Source organism: Mustelus asterias, chromosome 15 (assembly GCF_964213995.1).
Source record: "Mustelus asterias chromosome 15, sMusAst1.hap1.1, whole genome shotgun sequence".
Taxonomy (NCBI): Eukaryota; Metazoa; Chordata; class Chondrichthyes; order Carcharhiniformes; family Triakidae; genus Mustelus; species Mustelus asterias.
The window spans coordinates 23,120,441-23,137,387 of NC_135815.1; the positions used below are offsets into that span (position 1 = coordinate 23,120,441).

At 45.8% G+C, this 16,947-nt stretch overlaps 1 protein-coding gene across 10 annotated transcripts in view; it reads right to left on the bottom strand.

Annotated features, from left to right (window-relative positions):
- Positions 1 to 9,451, bottom strand: part of LOC144504391 (CAP-Gly domain-containing linker protein 4) — a 226,452-nt gene extending 217,001 nt beyond the window's left edge. For 8 of the 10 annotated variants that reach the window (XM_078229631.1, XM_078229626.1, XM_078229624.1 and 5 more), the window contains exon 1: positions 9,319 to 9,451. The gene's annotated coding sequence lies outside the window, so the exon portion shown is untranslated. The remainder of the gene's footprint in view (positions 1 to 9,318) is intronic. The other 2 variants (XM_078229621.1, XM_078229620.1) reach the window with 1 other exon arrangement.
- Positions 9,452 to 16,947: the final 7,496 nt, after the last annotated feature.

Genomic DNA, 16,947 nt, shown 5'->3' on the forward strand with positions numbered 1-16,947 from the left:
AAAAAATGGTTATACTCTGTTCTCTGACAGTATTCCTATGATCAGAGAAAGAAAAATAATGAATCTTTCCCTTTAAAAAGGCTACTGAAATCCAAGCAATCTCACTATCTGATGATATTGCCAACATCTTGTTTCCATCCTTCTGATTGAGAGGCACAGCTGTTATGTATAGTGTTTTACTTTTACTCTGTCATTCACCAGCTAAAGTCCCTAGTCTCTACTGCAATTCTCATAATGCAATTGGTTTTAACAAATGGTATTGACACACATGCTACTGTGAATGCAAAATTGGAACCAAACTGTTATGGTAAACAAAATTCTTGAAAGGCATATACATTACTTGAGCTTATTACATTTCTTGCTCACCTCTTATAAATAAAACCTGTACTGAGAGCTTGTTTTGTCATTAATAGTGGGAGAATGATAACCTTCACACGGTCTTTCAGAATCATAATGCTCAATAATAACTACTCAGCATCTATGCTGAATATGAGGTTTTCCCAATTCATTTTACCTCTAAATGACCTGAGGTATATTTCTAATTTCAACTGATTTGCTCAGTCATATATTACATAATTAAACAGGTATTCTTAAACTAGACTATTTGATTCTTCAGATCATAATGAACTTCCTAGTTTGTCCATCTCTTTCAGCCAGCTCTTGCTTCCATGTTAAAATACGTTGATATAATTTAATACAAAAATGCACATAATAGAGGGAAAGTTGAATATTGTCCTTTGTAAAGATAAATTGTTCTAGTCCCTAACTCCTTAAAGGCTCTTTAAATAGGCCAATAACAGAAGTGTACTGTATCTAGAATCATGTGAATTTGTTCTGTAAATTACTTGAAAATGTCAATACTGCAAAAGATAATCATATATCTAGACAATGCAGAGCAACAATGTTCCCTACATCACACCAGTGCCTGCATTTCAAAAGTATTTAATTGGCTGTAAATCACTTTGTGATGTCCTAAGTTTGTGAAAAGCATTATATAAATGAAAGTTTTCTTTTTTCCCTCTTAATAAAGCAATTATAATGATAAGTTATATCATAGAGTTTAAATTTGAAGCAGTCATGCTGAGGTTGTAATTATATAGTGCTCTGTTCAGGCAGTACATTGGATATTGTGCCAGGTTTTGTTTACCAGGTACAGGGAAATAACTCAAGACTTGGAAATGGTGCAGGAAAGAGCTAAAAGCTGTTTGAAGAAAATTTTGAAAAAATAATAGGAAGGAATGATGTACATCTTTCATGACTTTAGAATGTGTTCAAATGCTTTATAACAAATGAATTACTTCAGAAGTGTAGACACTGACATTTTGTAGTCAGACATGGCAGCTAATCTGTGCTAAACAAGGTCCTACAAACAGAAATGAGCTAAAATGTTAATTAATCTGTTTCTGTACAGTATTATAAATGCAACATGAATGTTTCCATTCCAGCAAAACAGTTTCCATGCAATTATTCTTAGGATATTTCCCGCTCAACTCTATTTCCTATGACACCTCTGGAGCCACCAATTTTCTCAAGCGTTTCCTCTTTTCCACCTTTAATGCTTTGGTCTGCGGCACAACCTTTACTCTATCAACTTGGTTGTTCCCTTGGAATGCTCCCAGTATTGATTGCTCAAGTCTAAGAGAAACAGATTTGAATGTATCTGACACATAGCTGGTTGAGCCAGATGGCATTGAATCACAATTAACACCATCAAGCTTTGATCCCACCCTTGCTAAAACCATTCATTACTCTAGGATAATCATGGAAAGCAAAGATAATCCTCTACTTCTTTTCTCCCCTACAAACACTCAAAAGCCCTTCTATCACCTCAAACAGTATTTTAAGATTACAGACTGACACTGTGACTGACATTATCCATTCAGTAGCTGCTGTTTCCCCCCTTTTTCCCCCTTCCCCCACTAAGCCTGATATCCCCCAGAATACTCATTGCCCCATTCCTGTATCTATTACTTTCCTTAGCTTTTCTCCTATCTCTCTACTTTCACTGACTGCAACTTATCCACAAATCCACCTCTCGATTTCTTAACCATTTTTTCCGTAAACTGCTGACTACCCAACTTCCCTTCCTGGGCTCCAAGCAAGTTGATATTGCAAATTGTTCCCTCTCCTTAGATATGGTCTCCCTCCATTTCCAAACCAGTTTTCATCACTCCCTTCCACAAAAACCCTACCATTGACCACCTTGCCCTTGCAAACTAGCCCCAATCTCCAACCGCTCTTTCATCTCCTTTCAAATCCTCAAGCAATTCCTGTCTTTCCCACACTCCAATCTCCAATCAAATTTCTGACCCTGTCACAGTACTGAAATGGTCTTAGCTGTAGTCACAAATTACATCCTCTGCAACCATAGTGCATTTACTTTTTCAGTCTCTTCAGCCTCTTTGCAGTCCTTGATACAATCTCCATCCTCCTTCAACAGTTGCCTCTTTTGCCCAGTTCAGTGCAACTGCCTTCATTTTATATCACTTTTACCTATCCAAAGATTCTTCAACAATGGGTTCTCAGTTCATTGCCGGATCATTACCTTCAGAGTCCAACAAAGTTCTATTCTTGGCCCACTAAGCCACAGGTAGACAAAGCTTATATATGTGTTTATTGATGATACCTAGTTCTACCAATACACAACCTCTCTCAACCCCTTCACTGTCTGTGGGACCTATATCTAACACCCTTTCTTGGATAAGCTACATTTTCCCTTAGTTAAAACACTGAAAGAAATCCAACTGGCATTGCTGAAACAACAATGAAGCAGAGAAGAATTTCTATCCTGATAAATACACCCATGCTTTGCTTCATTTTCTACCATCTTAGGTGAACCAATGGACCATGCAATTAGAGAACATTGGATACTAAGATTTGTGCAATTGTTAGAACTATAGACAATGCTTGATATATTGGAAGATTGGGCTCATAATGCTTAACTTGGAATGTGAACAGAATGAATGCTGAACATCCATGCAACCTTAAGGGAAAATCATTAAAGCAGGAGGAGAAAAAGCATTTCCACCAGTTTCTAATATTATTTCAGATTTCCAACATCTCCAATATTTTGTTTTTATATTGGAAATTGAGATCTGCAAGTTCTAGTGCATAGGTATCTAAAGTTCATGAACAATGGAATGAAGCAATAACTGGAGAAAATATGATGTTAAACGAAGTTCTCTCTATGTTGTGCAGCCAGTAAGCAACACAGAAGTTAATGCGCAAACAACATAAAATGTAACCCTGTTAATATAATTGCAAACTTTTATTTACAAGGACACAGATTGCATATGGTGCACCTCCTCTTTCAACCTGTAATCTCCACCACTTAATACAACAAACAAGCAATGGACATGCAGTTAACACATACAAGAGCCACTAGTCCCAGTTAAACACATCATTGTTACCGAATGATCTAAAAAAGCTAGAACTCTAGACTTTAGAGAAGCATAGACTTAGAAGTGATCTGACTGACGTATACAAGATGATGAAGGCAATAGATTGTGACCCAGTTGACAGTTTTACAAGACCAGATCTAGGGTAGATGTCATGAAATAGTTCATCGCTCGAGCAGACTGCCAACTTTCGTAATGGATGCCAATTCGCTGAATTCCTTCAAGCTAGATCTGAACTTGCTTATAATTAGGATGGAGATTTGGAGAAAGTACCACAGATTGTGGCATATATGTCAACCTCTGAAGCTTCTAAAAATCCTTCAAAAAAGTGGGTAGTATGGTGGCACAGCAGTTAGCACTGCTGCCTCACAGCGCCAGAGACCCAGATTCGATTCCAGCTTTGGGTGACTGTGTGGAGTTCGCACATTCTCCCTATGTCTGTGTGGGTTTCCTCCGGGTGCTCCGATTTCTTCCCACAGTCCAAAGATGTGCAGGTTAGATGGATTGTTCATACTAAACTGTCCTTTCGTGTCCCAAGATGTGTAGGTTAGGGAGATTAGCAGGATAAATAAGTGGGGATAGGGCCTGGCTATGATACTCTGTCAGAGAGTTGATGCAGATTCCGCACTGTAGGGATTCTATGATTCTATGAAAAATAGAGGTTAACTTATGTGTTGAATATACAATGTGAACCGCTGATGTGTAGATGGTCATCATTTTAAAATGTGAAAAAAATAACATGGATAGTTCAAATTGAATAACTGTGGCACAGATAACTTTAACCACAATTACATCATTTTAGAACAGTCAAACTGTCTTCAGCATCTAACACAAAATGTTCATCAAATTCATTCAGTCTCATTTTGGCTATGGCACTGTCATCAGGATCCCACTCTGGATCAGATTTGGTACTTTCACTTTCAGAATCATCTCTATCTCCATCCACTGAATTGGATATTGCACATTAGTTGAATGACCTGATGACATTTTGTGCATTTATAGCATCCCATGATTTGATAATGAAAGCACACAAATCATCAAACAGGCATATTTCCACTCTTAGTGAAGGTTTTTCCTTCATCGCCATCACCTATTTCATTCTGCATTAAAATGATCCTTGAATGGCTTGCTGAGGTACACATTCAAAGCTGAACTGTGGACGCTAGACTCCATCTTCATCTTCACCATCATAGGGTCAGAAGTGGGGATGTTCGCTGATAATTGCACAATAATGAGTACCGTTTGTGACTCCTCAGATACTGAAACAGTCCATGTCCAAATGCAGCAAGACCTGGACAATATCCAGGCTTGAGCTGATAAGTGGCAAATAACATTCATGCTACATGAATGCCAAGCAATGATCATCTCCAACAAGAGAGATTCTAACCATTGCCCCTTAACATTTAATGGCATTACCATCAATGAATTCCCCTCAGTCAACATTCTAGGGAGTACCATTGACCAGAAACTTAACTAAACAATCCATAGAAACATAGAAGATAGGAGCAGGAGGAGGTCATTTGGCCCTTCGAGCCTGCTCCGCTATTCATCACGATCATGGCTGATCGTCCAACTCAGTAGCCTAATCCTGCTTTCTCCTCATAGCCTCTGATCCCATTCGCCCCAAGTGCTATATCTAACTACCTCTTGAATACATTCAATGTTTTGGCATCAACTACTTCCTACGGTAATGAATTCCACAAGCTGACCACTTTTTGGGTGAAGAAATGTCTCCTCATCTCCTTCCTAAATGGTCTACCCCGAATCCTCAGACTGTGACCCTTGGTTTTGGACTCCACTTAAATACTGTGGCTACAAAGGCAGGTCAGGGGCTAGGAATTCTGCAGCGAGTATCTCACCTCCTGACTGACCAAAGCCTGTCCATAATTTACCAGGCACAAGTCAAGAGCCTAATTAAATACTCTTCTGTTGCCTGGATGGCTGCAGCTCAACATCACTCAAGACACTTGACCACAGACTAAAGCAACCCATTTGATTGGCATCCCATCCATAAACATTCACTACGTACACCACCAACATACTGTAGCAGCAGTGTGCACCATCTATAAGATGAACTGTAGGAACTCACCAAGGCTCCTTAGGCAACATCTTCCAAACGCAAGACCACTACTATCTAGAAGACAAAGGCAGCAGATACATGGGAACACCACCGCCTGGATAATTTCCTCCAAGCCACTCACCATCCTCACTTGAATTTACATCACCATTCCTTCATTGTTGCTGGGTCAGAATCCTGGAACCCCCTCCCTAACAACACTATGAATGTGCCTACACTACATGGAACTACAGCGGTTCAAAAAGGAAGCTCACCATCACCTTCTAAGGGCAATAAGGGATGGAAAATAAATGCTGGCCTAGCCAGCGAAACCCACACCCATTGTTTGAATTGAAAACAAGGATAAAGCAGACCGCTTGATCGGCACCCCATCCATCATCTTCAACATTCACTCCCTCCACCACCACTGAGCAATGACAGCAGTGTGCACCATATACAGAATGCACTGCAGCAACTCACCAAGGCTCCTCCAACAGCACCTTCCAAATCCGTGACAATTCTGTGATTCTGGCATGGCAACACTATCAACAAAAGCTAACAAAAAAAAATTGTATTTATGGAAACACTCATCTGTTGTGATAATAAAGCATAGCAATGGCTATAATGCACTTCACACAACAAAAATGAGAGTTCAGATGATACTTGTGAACTGTAAAAGGTATGATTATGGTGTTATTTGATCTGTTTACGGTATTGGTGGCTTGTAACATATCTCAGCCTTTGTTATCTTATATGTAAATAAACTCAGTGCATTTTGGAATGGTTCCATTTGAATTCCACTTCATTTGTACATTTGTACACCACACGCATTGAGTATCCTGTATCAATTATACAATCAACTTTACTTAGAACATACAGAACAGAACATTACAACTTTGTAACATTATTTTGAAAGAAGACAACAAATGTAATTTTCTCTTTTTCCAACTATCTTATAATTTATGTGGTCTCTGTAGCTCAGCTATTCACTGGATAAACATGCTGAGCCATCAGAGAAACATAATTATCCTTTTGTCTTAACACTCTGTACCAAAATGGCCTGCATCCATTCAATACTCCTCCATGGTAGCTGATTGCAAGTAACAAGTTATTGATCTCAATTATCACATTCTTTATAATAGGTTTTAGCATTTTCCCTACTACTGACATCAATTTAACGGGTTTGTAGTTCTTCATTTTCACTCCCTCCCTTCTTAAATAGTGGGATTATTACATTTGCTACTTTCCAGTCTTCAGGAACCTTTCTAGAATCTACACAATTTTGAAACCACCAATGCATCCACAATCTCTATAGTCACCTCATTCAACACCAGGGATGCAGGTTATCAGTTCCAGGGGATTTATCAATCTTCAATCCAATTAGTATTTTGAGTCCTACCTCTTTATTAATACTAATTTCTTTCACTTCAAGACCCTTGGTTCCCCAGTATTTCTATGAGATTTTCTGTACTTTTCCTCTGTGAAGACAGACACAAAAGGCCCAATCTTACAACGAAAATTCTAAGTGTCGAATAAGCAAGAAAACAGGAGAGAATAACGCTTTTTTTGGTGAGCCATGAATCGCAATCTTATAGTACTTAGTGCAAAAAAAAGTTTGGATGCGATTCTCACCAGTGGGAGGGGTGGAGCGGAACAAAAGCTCATGGGTGACACCGGTTGCAGAGCGCTTGCGAAGCCATTGAGCAAGCTCTCCGATCTCCCAGTGCACTTCCTGCCATCCCACCCATCTTCCCCATGGACATCGCCCCAGCCTGCCGATCGCTGCTTGTGCTAGACTCTCCCCCCTTTTCCCCCGCCACTGATCACTCCCTGCTAATCACCCCCATCTGCAGAGTCCCCACTTCCCTGCCAATCACCACCCCTGCAGAGTTCCCCTTCCCTGCTGATCACTGCCTTGCAGAGTTCCACCTTCCCTGCTGATCACACCCGTCTGCAGAGCTCCCCCTCTTGCCTTCCCCCATCATTACTCCACCCCCATATAGAAACATAGAAAAACTACAGCACAAACAGGCCCTTCGGCCCACAAGTTGTGCCAAACACATCCCTACCTTCTAGACCTACCTATAACCCTCCATCCTATTAAGCTCCATGTACTCATCCAGGAGTCTCTTAAAAGAACCTACTGAGTTCGCCTCCACCACCCCTGATGGCAGCCGATTCCACTCGCCCACCACCCTCTGTGTGAAAAACTTACCCCTGACATCTCCCCTGTACCTACCCCCCAGCACCTTAAACCTGTGTCCTCTTGTAGCAGACATTTCCACCCTGGGAAAAAGCCTCTGAGAGTCCACCCAATCTATGCCTCTCAACATCTTATACACCTCTATTAGGTCTCCTCTCATCCTTCGTCTCTCCAAGGAGAAAAGACTGAGCTCCCTCAGCCTATCCTCATAAGGCATGCCACTCAATCCAGGCAACATCCTTGTAAATCTCCTCTGCACCCTTTCAATCTTTTCCACATCCTTCCTATAGTGAGGCGACCAGAACTGAGCACAGTACTCCAAGTGGGGTCTGACAAGGGTCTTATATAGCTGCATCATTATCCCCGGACTCCTAAACTCAATCCCTCGATTGATAAAGGCCAGCACACCATACACCTTCTTAACCACCTCCTCCACCTGCGGGGCCGATTTTAGAGTCCTATGGACCCGGACCCCAAGGTCCCATATGTTCCACCCCCACTCAGGCCCCACCTCTTTGGCACTTCCCCAGCACAGTTATGTGCCTGGTGAGCAGTGCCAGAGTGCCTGGTGGGCAGTGCCAGGTGAGCACTGCCAAACTATGCTCCAACCACCCAGGGGGCTACAATGGCCTCCGATCAACACACCTCTCCCCCCCCCCCCCCCCCTCTCCTCCTCTCCCGGTGAGGCCATCACTTCTGGTCTCCACTGATGAAGACCAGCTTTTCAGGAAGAGAGTTCGAAAGAATCATGGCCCTCTGAGTGAAAAAAAATACTTACAAGTGGTGTTCAACATGGCCAGCTGGTAGAACAGGGCGTACCCAGAAATGGTGATGGTGAGGTTTGGAAACTTGATTTAAAGCTATGATTCTGAGTGTGACTATTTTCAGGTTGCTGCTTAACTAGTCGTGGGACAGCTTTCCCAATTTTGGCAAACGTCCCCAGATATTAGTGAGAAGGACTTGATAGAGTGCACTGAGCTGGGAATGCCTCTGGTGGTGTCCAAAACTGGTGTCAAGCTGAATGTCCAGAACTCTGTTCCACTTTTTAAAATATTTTTTTTTCACAGTAATCATTCTGCTTTTTCATAAATATTTTGGTGCAACTGAGTGGCTCAGTCTCGAACATTTCAGCGAGCAGTTAGGAGTTAGTCACATTGCTGAGGATCTGGAATAGGTCAAACCAAGTGAGCATGGCAGATACCCTTCCTAAAGAATATCAGGGAACCACATGGATTTTTATGACAATCCAACAGCTTCACGGTCACTATTACACCTGATACTATATGAATTCCACATTTATTTATTTAACGGAACTGAAATTCCTCAACTGCCCTGATGGGATTTGAACTAAAGTCTCTGGAGCAATTAATTAGCCCAGGCCTCTGGATTGCCAACTAATAACATAACCATAAATTAGTAAACCCCTGAACGATTACATACCACCAGATGGCCAGGGGTTTAATATTGTACAGCACAAGGGGTGATAATGCAATTACGGCCCTAATAACGGAAGTCATTTGTTTGGAAAAGTGAACATCAGTTCACACACTGAGAAAACAGAACAAGAATTGGATCTCCCAATTAAGAGAGGTCGATCGTTACGATAAATATCGTCACCCGGTGCTTTGAGGAAAGAGGTAGCAAATAGTGATAGATCTCACCCTGTTGGAGAGCCGGTGGTGGGGGTCTTAGCGCTCGGTGCTGGGAGCGGTGACAGAGTGTGCTGCTAACATGGTCGCGGCTGTCAGCTCACTCACTGACTGGGCCCCGCTCCCTCGGCGCCGCCGCACCTGTGCGCAGGCGCCGCTCCAGGCGGCCGTTAAGCTCGAGTGCGGGGCGGAGCGCGAGCGGGCAGCGCGAGCTGTTGTTGTCCGGCTGGCTGGAGCTTCACCTGGACAGTTAACCCAGGAGGAATGGGTGTGCACTTCCATTTTGTATGGTCAAGAGCTTGCGGGTGGGTGCTGGTCCCGGTCCCCGCTCCCGATAAGTCTCTTCTCTTTATTAAAGAGCAGGAAACCTTTAGGCTGACCTCTTATTGCCACTAATAAAGTTAGGAACATAGGAGCAGAAGAAGTAGTAGGCAAATTCAGCCCTTCCAACCTGCCCCTCCATTCAATAAGCTTGTTGATCTCTCCCTCGACTCAAACCCACCTCCCCACTTGTTCCCCATATCCTCTCCTTTTTTTTAATTAGAAAGGGAAAGGGGGATGTGGTGAACAGGTGGGAGGTGGATTAGTGTCACAAATATGCTTACATTAACAATGCAATAAAGTTACTGTGAAAATCCCTTGGTTGCTACTCCGGCACCTGTTCAGGTACACTGAGGGAGAATTTAGCATGGCCAATTCACCTAACCAGCATATCTTTCACGCAGACACTGGAAAAATGTGCAGACCCTGCACAGGCTGTGATCCAAGCCGGAAATTGAACCCAGAGACCTTTGATTTGATTTGGTATTGTCAGATAAAGAACAAAGAACAGTACAGCACAGGAAACAGGCCCTTCGGCCCTCCAAGCCTGTGCCGCTCCTTGGTCCAACTAGACCAATCGTTTGTATCCCTCCATTCCCAGGCTGCTCATGTGACTATCCAGGTAAGTCTTAAACGATGTCAGCGTGCCTGCCTCCACCACCCTACCCGGCAGCGCATTCCAGGCCCCCACCACCCTCTGTGTAAAAAAACGTCCCTCTGATGTCTGAGTTATACTTCGCCCCTCTCAGCTTGAGCCCGTGACCCCTCGTGATCGTCACCTCCGACCTGGGAAAAAGCTTCCCACTGTTCACCCTATCTATACCCTTCATAATCTTGTATACCTCTATCAGATCTCCCCTCATTCTCCGTCTTTCCAAGGAGAACAACCCCAGTCTACCCAATCTCTCCTCATAGCTAAGACCCTCCATACCAGGCAACATCCTGGTAAACCTTCTCTGCACTCTCTCCAATGCCTCCACGTCCTTCTGGTAGTGCGGCGACCAGAACTGGACGCAGTACTCCAAATGTGGCCTAACCAGAGTTCTATACAGCTGCATCATCAGACTCCAGCTTTTATACTCTATACCCCGTCCTATAAAGGCAAGCATACCATATGCCTTCTTCACCACCTTCTCCACCTGTGTTGCCACCTTCAAGGATTTGTGGACTTGCACACCTAGGTCCCTCTGTGTTTCTATACTCCTGATGACTCTGCCATTTATTGTATAACTCCTCCCTACATTATTTCTTCCAAAATGCATCACTTCGCATTTATCCGGATTAAATTCCATCTGCCACCTCTCCGCCCAATTTTCCAGCCTATCTATATCCTGCTGTATTGCCCGACAATGCTCTTCGCTATCCGCAATTCCAGCCATCTTCGTGTCATCCGCAAACTTGCTGATTACACCAGTTACACCTTCTTCCAAATCATTTATATATATCACAAATAGCAAAGGTCCTAGTACAGAGCCCTGCGGAACACCACTGGTCACAGACCTCCAGCCGGAAAAAGACCCTTCGACCACTACCCTCTGTCTCCTATGGCCAAGCCAGTTCTCCACCCATCTAGCCACTTCTCCTTGTATCCCATGAGCCTTAACCTTCTTAACTAACCTGCCATGTGGGACTTTGTCAAATGCCTTACTGAAATCCATATAGACGACATCCACGGCCCTTCCTTCATCAACCGTTTTTGTCACTTCCTCAAAAAACTCCACCAAATTTGTAAGGCACGACCTCCCTCTTACAAAACCATGCTGTCTGTCACTAATGAGATTGTTCCGTTCTAAATGCACATACATCCTGTCTCTAAGAATCCTCTCCAACAACTTCCCTACCACGGACGTCAAGCTCACCGGCCTATAATTTCCTGGGTTATCCCTGCTACCCTTCTTAAACAACGGGACCACATTCGCTATCCTCCAATCCTCAGGGACCTCACCCGTGTCCAAAGAAGCAACAAAGATTTCCGTCAGAGGCCCAGCAATTTCACCTCTCGTCTCCCTGAGCAGTCGAGGATAGATGCCATCAGGCCCTGGGGCTTTGTCAGTTTTAATGTTCCCTAAAAAACCTAACACTTCCTCTCTTGTAATGGAGAATTTCTCTAACGGGTCAACACCTCCCTCCGAGACACTCCCGGTTAACACGCCCCTCTCCTTCGTGAATACCGATGCAAAGTATTCATTTAGGATCTCCCCTATTCCCTTGGGTTCTAAGCATAATTCCCCTCCTTTGTCCCTGAGAGGTCCGATTTTCTCCCTGACAACTCTTTTGTTCCTAACGTATGAATAGAATGCCTTAGGATTCTCCTTAATCCTGCCTGCCAAGAACATCTCGTGACCTCTTTTTGCCCTTCTAACTCCCCGTTTGAGATCTTTCCTACTCTCTCTGTATTCCTCCAGAGCTCCATCTGTTTTCAGTTGCCTGGACTTAACGTACGCCTCCCTTTTCATTTTAATCAGATCCTCAATTTCCCTGGTTATCCACGGCTCTCGAATCCTACCTTTCCTATCTTTCCTTTTTACAGGCACATGCCTATCCTGCAGCCTTATCAATAGTTCCTTAAAAGACTCCCACATGCCAAACGCGGACTTACCCTCGAACATCCTCTCCCAATCAACATCCACCAATTCCTGCCTAATCCGGCTATAGTCAGCCTTCCCCCAATTTAGCACCCTGCCCGTAGGACAGCACTCATCCTTGTCCATTACTATCCTAAAGTTAACAGAGTTGTGGTCACTATTTGCCACATGTTCCCCTACCGAAACTTTGACGACCTGACCGGGCTCATTTCCCAGAACTAGGTCCAGTATAGCCCCCTCTCTAGTCGGGCTATCTACATACTGTTCCAAAGAACCTTCCAGTACGCATTTTACAAATTCCTCCCCATCCGGTCCCCCAGCTCTAAGCACTTTCCAGTCTGTGCCAGGGAAATTAAAGTCCCCCACTACAACAACCCTATGTTTTCTGCACCTATCCAGAATCTCCTGACATATCCTCTCCTCCACTTCCCGTGGGCTGTTGGGTGGTCTGTAGTACACCCCCAGCATAGTGACTGCACCCTTCCTGTTTCTGAGTTCCACCCACAGCGACTCAGTACATGACCCCTCTAAGTTGTCTACCCTCTGCACCGCGGTAATATGCTCCTTAACTAATATCGCTACTCCCCCACCTTTTTTAGCCCCTCCTCTGTCTCGCCTAAAACACTTATACCCCGGAATATTCAGCTGCCAGTCCTGTCCTTCTTTTAACCAAGTTTCCGTCACCGCAACCACATCCAAATTCCGCACAAGCATTAAGGCCCTAAGTTCATCTGTTTTACCCGTTACACTCCTCGCATTGAAGCAGATGCACTCCAGACCTCCAGGCCCAGTCAGGTCCTCCTCCTCCAGAGTGCTCCTCTTCTTAGCTAGCCTTGCCCTGGCCCCCAGCTCGACCCCAGCCTCAGTATTTACTGACCTCCTGTTTTGTTCCCCACCCCCCTGCCACACTAGTTTAAATCCTGCCGAAACACTCTAGCAAAACTCCCAGCCAGGATATTTGTTCCCTTCCAGTTAAGGTGTAACCCATCCTTTCTGTACAGTTGCCATCCTGACTTGAAGATTTCCCAGTTATCTATGAATTTAAAACCCTCCCTCTTGCACCAGTCCTTTAGCCACGCGTTCAACTGTAGAATCTCCCTGTTCCGAGCCTCACTTGCACTAGGCACCGGGAGCAGTCCAGATATTGCTACCCTGGAGGTCTTACTTTTTAGCCTAGCACCCAACTCCCTGAATTTCTCTCGTATATCCCCCCTGCTCTTCCTACCTACATCATTTCCCCCAATGTGTACAATCACATCCGTTTGACTACCTTCCTTTTTAAATATGCTTCCTACCCTCTCGGAGACATCCAGTACCCCGGCACCAGGGAGGCAGACTACCATTCTGGATTCTCGTTCAGTCCCACAGAACCGCCTGTCCGTGCCTCTAACCATTGCGTCCCCCACACTATCTGATGCACCTCAATGAGCACCCGGAAACAAGGCTTTAGTACTGAAGGCTTTAATACATTAACAATGAAACTACTAACACAAATTCACCCGTTCAGACTGAAGGGGTCCTGCCGGAGCAGGGGGTCTTATACCCTGCCACCGGAGGCGGGACCCCACTGGAGTGTGCCATGATAACACTTAGGACAGGTAAACACCCTAACCCAACAACATAGTACAACCCCCATAACAACAACACCCTAGCCCAACAGTAACACAATAACAACCCCAGTGGTGAACCAACGATGGTTCACCACATTCACCCCTCCTTTAGGAACCAAAGGTGGCGGGGTGGATGAAAACAGACAATAACAAAAAAAAATAACAGGATTCACAAGTCCAGACGGTCTGGAGGACCACACCGACGCTGCGATCTTCTCAACACCGGTTGCGAAACCGGAGCAGGTGCTTGCGGTGGCTCTCTCAAAGCAACATCTGGCTGTCCCCTCAAGGACTCACGGGCCGGCCGGCCCTGGTGAGGCGATGGTGCAGGGGATCCTGGAACGTTTGGTGGTGGTGGTGGTGGTGATGATGGTGGCGCCGATCTCCGAGTCTCAGGCAAGCTGTACATGGGAGTAAAAGTGTTATGCACTGGTCCCGGTGCTGACCGCGCCACGTCTGGGGAAGTAATGAGGAGTAGTGGATCTGTGACTGGGGGAATAGGAGCGACAGGAGTTGCTACGTCCCCTGCGGGCGCCAGGTCTCTAATGGAGACAGTGTCCTCTCGCCCGTCAGGATATGCCACATAGGCATACTGAGGGTTGGCGTGGAGGAGTTGGACCGGTTCGACCAAGGGGTCGGACTTGCGAGCCCTCACATGGCGCCGCAGAAGGACGGGTCCTAGGTACGTCAACCAGGCTGGCAATGAGGTCCCCGAGGACGACTTCCGAGGGAATGAGAACATCCTCTCGTGGGGAGTAGCATTGGTTGCCGTACACAGGAGGGAGCGGATAGAATGGAGCGCATTTGGAAGGACCTCCTGCCACCGGGAGACTGGAAGGCCCCTGGATTTCAGTGCCAGTAGGACAGCCTTCCAGACTGTAGCATTCTCCCTTTCCACCTGTCCGTTACCCCTAGGGTTGTAGCTCGTGGTTCTACTAGAGGCAATCCCGAATGAGAGCAGGAATTGCCTCAAGTCGTTGCTCATGAACGACGAGCCCCTGTCGCTATGAATATAGCAGGGGTACCCGAACAGGGTAAAAAGTTCACTGAAAACCTTGATGACGGTGGCAGTTGACGTGTCCGCACAGGGGAAAACAAACGGAAACCGGGAATATTCGTCTATTATGTTGAGAAAATAGACATTCCGATCCGTTGAGGGAAGGGGGCCCTTAAAATCCACACTCAGCCTCTCAAAAGGGCGAGTGGCCTTGACCAAATGTGCCCGGTCTGGTCGATAAAAGTGTGGTTTGCATTCTGCGCAAATCCGACAACTTCTAGTAACTGACCTGACCTCCTCCACCGAGTAGGGTAGGTTGCGGGCTTTTATGAAGTGGTAGAGTCTGGTGACTCCAGGATGACACAGATCATTGTGGAGAGCCTTCAAGCGGTCCTCCTGCATGATGGCGCATGTTCCGCGCGAGAGGGCATCCGAGGGCTCATTGAGCTTCCCTGGACGATACATAATATCGTAATTATAGGTGGAGAGCTCAATTCTCCACCGCAAGATCTTATCGTTCTTGATCTTGCCCCTCTGCGTGTTACTAAACATCAACGCCACGGATCGTTGATCCGTGATCAGGGTGAACCGCTTACCTGCCAGGTAATGGCGCCAGTGTCTGACTGCCTCCACAATGGCCTGAGCCTCCTTTTCCACCGCTGAGTGCCGAATTTCTGGGCCTTGAAGGGTGCGGGAAAAAAACGCGACGGGCCTGCCTGCCTGGTTTAGTGTGGCGGCTAGGGCGAAGTCAGATGCATCACTCTCCACCTGGAAAGGGATGGATTCATCCACCGCGTGCATCGTGGCTTTCGAAATGTCGCTTTTCAAAACCTTGAAGGCCAATTGGGCCTCCGGCGTAAGTGGGAAGGTCGTGGACTTAATGAGCGGACGAGCTTTGTCCGCATAGTTGGGGACCCACTGTGCATAGTACGAAAAGAACCCGAGGCATCTCCTGAGTGCTTTCGTGCTAGCGGGCAAGGGAAGTTCAGTGAGTGGTCGCATACGGTCTGGATCAGGGCCAATGACCCCGTTTTCCACCACGTATCCAAGGATGGCTAACTTACGCGTACGGAATACGCACTTCTCCCTGTTATAGGTCAGATTCAGGCAAGATGCAGTGCGCAGAAAGTGTTGGAGATTCGTGTCATGGTCCTGCTGGTCAAGGCCGCAGATGGTGACGTTATCCAGGTACGGGAAGGTAGCCCGCAACCCGTTCTGGTCCACCATTCGGTCCATAGCACGCTGGAAGACCGAGACCCCATTGGTGACACCAAATGGAACCCTGAGGAAATGGTATAGACGACCATCCGCCTCAAAGGCCGTGTATTGTCGGTCCTCTGGGCGGATGGGGAGTTGATGGTAGGCGGACTTAAGGTCTATGGTAGAAAACACTGATTGACCATATCAGAAATGCGCGGGAGAGGATACGCATCCAGCTGCGTGTATCTATTAATGGTCTGACTATAGTCGATGACCATCCGAGGTTTGTTCCCGCTTTTGACTACCACGACCTGCGCTCTCCACGGACTAGCACTGGCCTGTATGATCCCTTCCTTGAGGAGCCGCTGAACCTCAGATCTAATAAAGATCCGGTCCTCAGCGCTGTAACGCCTACTTTTAGTAGCGATGGGCTTGCAGCCAGGTACCAGATTTTTAAAAAGGGATGGTGTCGTGATCTTCAGGGTGGATAGATTGCACGCGGGGCGCTTTGGGCAATTTGGAGGCTGCGGCTGGTTCCCTACGGCCAGTGAAGGGAGTGGCCCACCGTACTGTAGGATCACACTCTTCATGTGGACCATAAAGTTTAGTCCGAGGAGAATTGGCGCGCAAAGGTGAGGTAACACAAGGAGCCTGTATTGCTCGTAAACTGTGCCCTGTACCTCAAGAGTTACCATACATCGTCCTTGGATCGGTACAGACCGGGACCGTGATGCCATGGAAATGGTCTGTTTGGCAGGGAGAACCCGGAGTCCACACCTTTTAGCAGTTTCAGGGTGTATGAAACTTTCGGTGCTCCCACTGTCAAACAGACAATTCACAGTTCTGCCACTAACCTTTACCTCCATCATAGAATGTTCCAGTCTGAAATGCCTGGTCTGATCCAGAGAGATCGACGCCACCGTTGGCC